Source organism: Opisthorchis viverrini, assembly GCF_000715545.1.
Source record: "Opisthorchis viverrini unplaced genomic scaffold opera_v5_326, whole genome shotgun sequence".
Classification (NCBI taxonomy): domain Eukaryota; kingdom Metazoa; phylum Platyhelminthes; class Trematoda; order Opisthorchiida; family Opisthorchiidae; genus Opisthorchis; species Opisthorchis viverrini.
Genome location: NW_008751982.1, coordinates 490,605 through 498,246, shown reverse-complemented (window position 1 = coordinate 498,246; position 7,642 = coordinate 490,605).

The window sequence follows — 7,642 nt, the reverse complement described above, 5'->3', positions numbered from 1 at the left end:
GGTACTCGTGAGGAGCTTCACGGGACCATATCACGCAATTGTGCTTGTTGGTTATGCCATCCACAGAAAAATTTGCTTCATCGCTCCATAAGATTTTGGAGACGACTTTTTCATTGTTCAGCAGCCAGTTGGCGAACGTGACACGTTGCTCCTTGTCTTCTTCCGTGATGTTTTGTAATGAAGTGAACTGATACGGATAGAGATGATAATGGCGTCTCATTATGCGATGCACGTTGGCGCGGGGAATGCCGGTCAACTGAGACACCTGAGTTATTGTCGGAGATGCCATGGTGCTCTGGGACTGAAATTGCTCGACGGCATTCTGTACAGTGGGCACTCTTTCATCACTCAGAGACTTTCCCCTTTGCCAGGAAAATCCAATACATATCCACTGGACTCAAATTCTGCAATTATGCCTATGATGGTCGACGCGGTGAAAGGGTCTTTGATGACACCATGTTTGGTTTTGTAACCACGAGGTGCAGCGGTGGCGCTTTCACCAAGGGAATAGTGAAGTTTCACATTTTCAGTGCGCATACTGACATTCATCGTAGACAAAAGTTCAAACAATTGCATACGAAACATCTATGTGACTACTAATAATGAAAAATTTTGTTATCCTTTCTCTAATTAACTAAGCATACTCACCCAATCAAATTTTGCGTTTATTATGAGACACGCTGTAGAGTAACTGACACCGTATATGACTGCGGCAAATGGGTTTGCCGTGTAAACCCAGAACAAAATGGGATGGGTAATTCCACTAGCGGTTTGCGCTCAGCCACGTGTACAACTCGTTAAAAATTTAAACCCAGAGACAAGACCGAGGGGTAGACGAAAAGAGGCGGCGCCCAATCGTAAGTAGACGGTGTAGTTGGTTGTAACCCGCCAGTCCCCGCCAGTTGGACGTATGCCAAAACATCTAGCTAGCTCATGTCATTTGGGCCAGTGGTTGCGAGAAGTTATTTCTAACACTGCTGTAGAGCTAAAACCCAGTAGGCCTCAGTGTTAGAGAGCGTTATATACAGAAATCTCGTAAGGAGAAAGGCATCCTCCGGATGGAAAAGGCAGACATAGATTGCACCCGTATGTCGTTATTACTTTGCGCACGGTTTTATTTTCCACTTTCAGGCGTACACAGGCCCGTTCCGTACATCCTTGTAATTTCTCCGCCCTTTTGCGTTCTTGCATTCAGCTTAGGACTCAATCACTTTACTGCCTGACACTGCTACTTTGGGCTTGTTTACAGCCCTACACTCCAGTCAGTGGAGTCCCTATTAGTGTTTCCAACCCCAACCATGACTGTTCGTTGTTGTTTAAATTCCTGATTCTTCTGCACGTATATAAGTGTTCACCATCATGTTCTTTTGATCGTGTGTGGCAATATTATTTCTGGTGCGTGCGGACTAAAGTCCGGCCATTTAAATCATTTTGAGTCGGATTAATCAATAGAAAAGGTCTGGTTACTAGTTAATTTGGCATCCTCATTGAGCCACTATGTTGCACAGCGATGTGAGGCGCCACTGGGTTTGTTGACTAGCGTTAAGTCTGTCTTTCCATACAGTCTACTGGATGAGACTCAACCTCTATTTTGATTGGCTGCCCGGGCGGTGAATGTTTCAACTCTGATTGGTCGATGTTCAGGTGACCTTGAGCTCACCGTCTTGTAATCAAATCTGCCGTATCTCCTCTCTACACAAAGCTCTTATAATGCGGCAACATGTTTACAAACAAACTTTACAGCTCAGCGGGAAAACCCGCGACTATTCACACATTTCGGACCGCCAACCTTCGCTCTAATGGAAGAGTATCTACCAACAATAAATGATTTCAGAAGAAAAAACTGGCTTTGGATCTAAGCACGTACTCAAATTCACAATCCAATGAAAGCTCGAAAAGCATTTAAGACATTCCGATGAAGTTATACAATCAATAAAAAACCTAATATCAAGTCTAATTGGAATTCAAGTGAATTTATCGTTTCTGACATCCCTCTTCCAAATGTGTAGCTTGAAGGCCATCCAAGTTTCAGTTGAGCCGCCCGATATATGGTAAGCTCATGAAGCGGAGGGATTTGTGACGATTTCCGTACAATTTTCAAAGCTTATTCTTTCCGATTTCCAATCTTTTTATGTAGTATGGAAGGACTGGTCAAAATATGCCTACAGATAACTAGCAGCTTCGTTTTGAGTTCGGAACATTGATACCCTCCATCGATTTCAATCAAACTTCTCTCTTGCTACGACACTAAATTTGTGCGCACATCTGCCAAACCAAGTATTAATTTTGCCTATACTCACCTCGTTCCAAATGAATTTTGCAACAAAATGTCACCGAAAAATATCGAACGGCTGGAGTACACCTACCCAGTTAGATAAACAATTGAAGCCAGTCGATCACATCCGGTAACCCATGTCCGACTTGGATACTCGCCACCTTAGTACTTTCTGCGTGCCAATTTCGAACTGTTTTTCAAACCTCTGTGCGTGTGAAGGCGCCACAAAGTTTACACTAAGGTTTGTTGACATTTTGGCGAAATTACTCTATAGTGTGTCGAACGGTCACCAGTGCATTAGGATTAACCCTATTCGTCAGAAAAATTCACAGGACGAGAGTACGGCGTCTTCTGAATTAGTATGCAAACGAGCTGGCATTGATTCCGAAAGTCACGTGTTTTTCCTGATTGCGAAGAGTTCTTTGTTCTTTTTCTACTAAAAAAAACCCAATAACTTTCCGTCTTTGCAGTACTTCGTTTTGTATTCAATCGAAATGTTTGTTCTCGGGTTTCGTTTCAGTGCCTCCCGACGCAAAGAATTCCTGGGAATATTCGGGCCCCCAGACATCTCGGCTCTGGCTTGTACACTCCCAGTACCTAAAAGCCCCAAAACGTGGATGGAGTCCGTTCCAAAACCTGAAACCTGATGTTTCATAAACGACGCACACACTGGCAATATATCGGAATATTGGTAAAAGGAAGAAAGCCCTTCGACGCGGGGCTCTTTATTAGGACACTAAATAAACGGTTACAGGCTATTGAGCAAGAAAAGTATAACTATCATATGCATCTTGTTTTTAAAAACTGATGATCCGTGCCTCTCTGTTCGGATGAGTAAGTGCTTTGTGTATTGTCTTGTTTAGTCCGCGACAGAACAACAGCCACATTTCATTGCTTTCCCCTTTTTCTCAGAACTCTTGTGGATAATCGAGTCTTTCTCAGGCTTTGTCAACGTTGATCCGCGTGCTCAATGTGTCTGGTCGATAACCCAGCTTGTTTTGCAAAGACCGGATGATCATCGCTCAAAGTTCGCCCTTTAACCTCAAGCCAATCGATAACGGCTAACTAAACTTTATCACGGACATGAACGTCAATATATAATCAATAAAAGTAGGAAAGTGGATGGGGAAGGGACTCAGTGTTAGCTTACTACAATTATTTCGAGATTTCTACGCCTCCATGCACTCATTTGAACATTTGGGAAACTGGAAGCAGAATTGCCACTGACATCGATAAGCAGACGTATTCTGCAGCGTCTCCAGCCAGATACAGTGGGGATCTTGCGGTCTCCATCTCAGAAGGCGAGTGGCGCCGACAGCACTCAGACTTTAGTAATCTCTTTCACACCCCTCTGCCAGTTCAAGGGTTGGTCACCTCTCTGCTACCCCCATCCCAAAAGGGGGTGGAAACAGCACCATCTTTGGCAGAAGATGGTTCGGAATGCGCAACACAAACGAAACTTCTGGTGCTGGACACATTCTTAAATGAAAGTCTCCATTGCCTTGTTAAGGATTCGCCGACACCAGCACACATAAGGTATGGTCCTGAGAGAACGATTGTCGAACACCTGAAGACATCCCATTTGGGTTGTTCCAGCAGGCCACGTAGCATAGCAACAAAGCAGCCCGTACTGTAGCCTGATACACACGTTGCTTGAGACTCAGGGATATACGCTTTAACGTCATAGGTCCTCAAATTAGCAAACACGACACGGGACTTTCAGATTAATGCATTGACCTCATCTGTCACATTGCAATCAGGATCAATACAACTTCCAAGATACGTAAAACGCACCACAACCTAAAGTACCCTTCTATGGATTATGGGCGGCATGTTCCGCAATCGCATGCCGAGGAGCAAGACCTTACAATTTGGAGGTCTAAAGCGCATGCCCGACGAAAAGATGATTCGGGATATATAGTTGTGATGCACTACTCATAAGGTTGTTGAAGATTCCTCGACAGCCCACGACCGGTTTCGCCCTTCTTCGGGCTCATCAGGTAGGCGCAGTCCCCGGGTTTTCGTCAGTCTTATGTTCTACTTGATTCAGGTTAGTTCATCTAAAGACGAGAACGGTGTCGTCTGCACCTTCTCAGTTGACAAGTTTTTTATCGACATCTACTGGAACACCAGGGTTTTGAAGGATTCGTTCGCTCCGCTGTCTCATTGATCGCGAGATTGAATGGACAAAGTGAACAGCTCTTACCAGCCTCACTTTGCTTAACGAAACGTTCAAAGGGTCCTCACACTCCTGGGGAGCTCTTCAACCATGGTACCTACAAATGAACCTTACTTAACACGCAGATTGGATGCCCTTAAAATGACCTCTATTCAATAGTAGCAATTAAAACTCTTTAGTTGTTGATCATACGTTTAAGCTAAACAAGCTACTTGTTACAGTACTTCTCACCTCTCGGACATTACCAGCAAGAAATTAAGTCAACTGAGACCAAGTTAAAAGCCCACTACGCATTCAACACACTACTGATTTCGAACTTCAGTACACCCAAATTTCATTGGCCTTTTATTGGAATCTCTGGGAAATGCGAGCAGAGTAAAGTTATTGTGCACTTGAAGGAGATTCTTATCAGACCGGAGACTTACCACGAACCAAATTCGGTTTGTAATAGTTGAACAGATTGAGCCCGTAACTTGTTTCCGGAACATCAAACAAGTCAAATAATCTGGATACGTCAAAAAGATTAAACGTACAAGTTTGCTGAGCACTCTTTGGGAGCTCACGACAGGTTTCGCCCATCTTGGGGCGCCTCGGCTAGGTGCAGTCTGCGAGTTTCCCCCAAACTTATGTTCTACTTGAATCGACATTGTAAGAAATTTATCAGCTGGGATTCGATTGAACCTTCTGTTAAAACCAGACAAATAAGTGTATTACCACGGAGTCTAGCTAATTTCTTTATGCTAAGAATATTTGTTTCTGTAGTCATTCCAATCCCGTTACATGTGCCCATCCACAGGCATTTTAAGACTTTGCAGAAGCTTTGCCTGGTTTCGATAACCGCCATTTGCTCCACCGTAATGTAGTAGTTTTACTGGTGTAAAAATCTGTTTAGCCTTTCAATCCTACGGAATAAGATGAATCAGGATTGCTTTTGATCGAACTTCTGTCGCTTTCTTGAGTAAAAAGGCAAGCAAGCTCGAAACAGCTTGACCCAAAGCTTAGAAAAAATGGTACACTCTGTTGATACTTGTAGAGCTTTCAAAGGAATTATGAGAGGTGTCTTTCAGTGAAAGGAAGTGGAAAAAATGCTGAGAGGGAAGAGACATGGATTCGAATAGTCACCTTGCCAGCGGCTCGTCGCGATGTAACGTACTGGCGATTCGCAAGCCTGCCAAATGGTGCAATGAATTAATTATTGTTCGAACTAAACCAGTAAGTACAACGTAAGGTTGGGGGAAACTCGGGGCCTGCGCCTACCTGATGAGCCCCAAGAAAGGCGAAACCGGTCGTGGGCTGTTGAAGAGATTTCAGCAACTTTATGAGTAGTATGTTACCGGTAGATATCATTACGATACTACGAATATCGTACCAACTGAACCATGGGGCGACCTGGTGCACCATATTCAATTGGAGTAGACCACTATAAACGAGAGATTCATCTGGCTTCAGTTGAGTCTCATGTCATAACCAAATTTGTCTGAAAGAGAGAGTATTTGTCAAAATCTGTGCAAGTTGGGTTCACTAGAGCATAAGGTTGACGAAAACTCTGGGAATGCACCCACGTGATGAGCTGCAAGAAGGGCGAAACCGGTGGTGGGTTGTCGAGGAGTTTTCAGCGACCCAGTGTGTAGTCTTCTATCGCTGGACAAGAAATGAACTTGAGGTTTCCAATTTCTTCAGGTAGAACACAGGCCGAAAAAATATATTATATATCTTTCTGTTCAAAATTTTGCTTGGTTCGCATTCACATCAGTCTTTTTTGAGCAGTTCTACTCCCATTGTGGATTAATCGTTCCGGTGAAACCACACCAAAGGGATGGAAGCGCTGGGCCGGAGTTCCGCACTTACTGGAGCCAGTCAAAAGTGAGTATCACGCATAAACAGGACAGGACGTGTAGCCAGACAGTGAATCCTCGTTAGATCCAATCAGCCAATGAACAAAACCACCTGCGTCCACTATCTGAGCAACGGCTAGGCTCAAAGAGCGAGAACGAACAACAAGAAAAATGGGTCTATCTAGACGTAACACACTACTCATAAGTTTGCTGAAAGCGCTTCGACAGCCCACGATAGGTCTTGCCCTTCTTGGGGCACATACCTAAGTTCCCGTCAAGCTTATGTTCTGTGTGATGAGCTAACATTCACAAAACGCTTGCCTGAGTATTTATTCTCCCATTCCAATACAGTTGTTCTTGTGAGACCGCTAACTGAAAGGAGATAGGACTGAATTGGAGTTTAGCTCTTAGTTAAACGACCCCATGATATATTCCTCACGGAGGTATATTTCATACCAGTTAACTTTTTGCAGGAAACACCTGAAATCCAGCTGAATCTCTCGTTTATGATGTTTCCTCTACTGAGAGTCACGGCACATCCAATTCAGTCACTCAGTCAACTGTCGTTTTAGACGCAACTGAATTCCCATGGTTTGTGTTTGCACATCAATCCTCATAGTAAGACACGGAGTTACTGCCCTAAAGTTTATGCGATTCGTCAATATTAGAAGAACCAGCTCCGAACGTAACGGGACTACCTAACTGCCAATTTAATAACCGTTTTTCGTTCAGACAGATTTCATTGGTTGTTCTTCATTCGCCCTTGACAGATAAGTTGCATTCTTAGTATCACTTTTTTGACCTGCTTGTACGCGACAGTGATCAGTAGAGCAACTTGCTCGCACGTTCATTGACTTTTCTGGTTTGGTCAAGCGCATCAGGCGATCGGGCGGCTATCCAGACCGAGTTCACGGTAAAAAAGAAGGCAATAAAGGACTGTGGTCCACAACTGTCAACAGACCGGAAACAAGTCATATCTATGCTCTTCCAAATTATCTGGAAAGAGCCAACCAATCCTGTCCGAATTAGATGTAGTGGAAAGAACATTCCAACAATCTCGGCCTTGGAGCCAGACACGAGGTAATCAAAACGACCCCTTAAATCGTGCCAACAAAAATAGGTTTTCCTGTAGGTCACACTGTTCTGGTCAACTGGGACAACATAAGTAACATGTGAAGATTTTAAATGATACAAACTTTCATGTAGGCCTTGTTTGTCATTCGCACCATATGAGACAGTTAAATCTACGTGGGGCTCGACCGCGTCTTCGAGTTAAATTCCGGAAGTAGCTGTTTTCCGCGAGTTGTTATCTACTTTTAAATGTAATGAAATTGCCATGCGCTCTTCTAAGGT